This window comes from Dermacentor silvarum, chromosome 1, assembly GCF_013339745.2.
Source record: "Dermacentor silvarum isolate Dsil-2018 chromosome 1, BIME_Dsil_1.4, whole genome shotgun sequence".
NCBI lineage: Eukaryota > Metazoa > Arthropoda > Arachnida > Ixodida > Ixodidae > Dermacentor > Dermacentor silvarum.
The window spans coordinates 254,851,642-254,854,287 of NC_051154.1; the positions used below are offsets into that span (position 1 = coordinate 254,851,642).

At 51.6% G+C, this 2,646-nt stretch overlaps 1 long non-coding RNA gene across 1 annotated transcript; it reads right to left on the reverse strand.

Annotated features, from left to right (window-relative positions):
* Positions 1-364: 364 nt before the first annotated feature.
* Positions 365-1,688, reverse strand: LOC125942733 (uncharacterized). The gene is made up of 2 exons (XR_007465328.1): positions 1,511-1,688; positions 365-498 (listed from the first exon to the last, which is right to left on the reverse strand). It is a non-coding gene; the product is annotated as an uncharacterized LOC125942733 (long non-coding RNA).
* Between the last annotated feature and the right edge of the window lie 958 nt (positions 1,689-2,646).

Sequence of the window (2,646 nt, forward strand, 5' to 3'; positions counted from 1 at the left end):
TTGACAACGCTGAGCGGCGAGATAATCATCGGCGAGACCTGCCACCAACGCGCAGCAGCCAGTGCCGCCCGCCAGAGAAACTGGTTGCAGCATAGAGAAAGGGGGCCCAGCGGCCGAATTGACTGCAGCGTGCCAAGCGGTCGGTGTCGATCACTTGCATGACTTCCGGTTTCGGTTTTGGGCGTGCGTATTTTGAACGCAAGCTAGCACGCCGGCTACGCCTCCCCCCCCCCCCCCCCCCCTTCCTTTTTTTTTGCTCTTCGTGCAGAATCGGTTTATTATTTAGTAAAAATGATTGCGAACGATCTCGTAAAGTCCCATCGAATCTGTCCCACGTGCAATTTCACAAAGTAGACGCAAGACCTTTTGTGCAATGAGGAAATATTTATTTTGCTCTATATAAAAGCTCGTTCCGCGCTTTTTGTGCGTTCATCCAACGTTGTGACACCAGCAGGTAAGGCAGTAGTTCCTGTATGAAGCTCCACCGGATGGTACCAGCTGAAAAAAAAAATTAAATTACAAGCATGTTACATTTGCAAGCACGTAACAGCATGTTACAAGCATGAGTCATTTTGGTATTTAGACATAGGAATACTGCGAGGCGAAACGTGCGAAAGCGGTGAATGGGCGGCATTACAAACAAAAGCAATTCGCTTTTACATACATGGCGTAGAAATACCCGACTCATCCCAAACATATATGAAAACATCTGATTTCCAAGCGTTCCCCAATTTCCGGGCATTATTTCCTGCACTTAGGCAGCACAAATACACGAGCGACTTCGCGTTTCCAAAACTTGGCCTCGGGCGACGCGACGGTACGTGACATACACAGACGGACGCAACAGGCACTCATGACAAATGCGTGGGTGCAATGCCTTTTTTCAGTCCTTTAGAAGACATAATTTTCGAATTACAAGTTTCTGATATGTTCGTCGTTCGCGCGTTCTGCCGGCGCCAGCAGAACACCCCATGTTATCACTCTTGGCAATCGCCCATCGCGTTTTCAACAGGCGTGAGTACCGAAAGAAGGTATATGTTGTTGCGGAGCCACAAAAAACGTCACAGACTTGTCCCTCTAAGATTCATTACACGCCAAACTAACTTTATCACCATGCACGGCCGAGCTGCTTATCGCTAACTGCGTCACAGCGCGCTGTGCGGCCAGCGTGCCTCAAAAGTACCCCAGAAAGTAACGAAATTACTTTTCAGTAATGTCTGGCGTCAGAGAAAGCGGCACAAGCTTCTCCTAGCAAGATGCACTAGACTACACACCACGGCTGAGTTCTCGCCAACTGCGACACGGCGCCCTGTGCGGCCAGTGTGGCTCAAAAACCGAAATAAGTTACAATAGTCCCATAGGAAGTGTCGGAAACATGTCTCAGCACGATTCATTTACTCAAATTACCTGTGCCAGGATGGCCGAGCTGTTTTTCGCTAAATGCGTCTTAAGTCTCGGTCCCGTGCCGTAAGCCTAATTGCGTCGTAGACTGTGAAACAAGATTTCTCACCTTGCCGTATTCCAATAGTGCAGTGGTGTCTTGTCCCAGTGCAGAAGGAACGCAAGAATACGCCGAGAGCCCAATAAACCAGGTTACATTTAAAAAAGAAAAAAAGAATGAGACAGACGGGTCGCCGCGCGCGAGCGCTCAAACGCGCGCGCAGCCATCCTCGCTGGCTTCGGGGGAGTGTCTGGCAGATGACGCTTGTATCTGCCGAGTCATTGACCTGTGGCTAGGTAAGGCAAGGAAAATAAGTCACAAAGCTTAAGTTCATTTATACGCAAAACGTTTTAGTTTTCGCGGCAAAGAATTAAAAAAAAATGTGGTTGATCCCTCTTATATAGGAATCGGTATAGAACACGAAAGTGAAACGTGTCTTCACAGAAGTAGTGTAATGTTTATTGCACATTGATATATAATGTCTATTGGTGTTTTGTGGCTAAAGCGCCCTTAGGCGTTGATGCACCCACGCTGACGCCTGGTGGCACGTCTCCTCCATCCCGACTACCAACGTCGATGACCATGAGCAACCGTCGTGCATATGGAAGCTGCACTACGCTGCACACGCTAGCACAACGCGAAAGACGAAGCACGTAACTGACACACTAATACAACACGCAGGACAAAGCACGTAACTGAATCGTCACCGAGTCAAATCAGCGCGTACGGCGCGTCGTAATTGCAGCCTCCGCGATCAACTTCAGAAACATTTTCAGAGCTAATTGCGGAGGCCACGCTCCGCTGTGCTGAGTACGGTGAACGCCACCTAGGTGGCGTTGGTAGTGCTTCTTGATGCCAGCGTCCCTTCGAATGCTGGCATCGAGGCGTCGTAGTGCTGAGGCGGCACCGCCCCGACACCGCCCCGGCGCCGCCGCCAGCACCGCCCCGGCACCGCCCCGGCAGCACCGCCCCGGCACCGCCGCCCGGCACCGCCGCCAGGGGCACCGCCCCTCGGGGCGGTGCCCCTGGCGGCGGCACCGCCCCGAGCAAGAGCGCGGGTACACGGAGGAGTGTTAGATATATAAGGCGCGTCTGTGTAGCTCTCTGCAAATGCGTTTGTGGCGCAATGGGTTAAACGCTCGGCGATCTATCGTCGCGGACCGAGAGGTCGTGGGTTCGATTTCCAAATTTTGCATGTTTGTGGA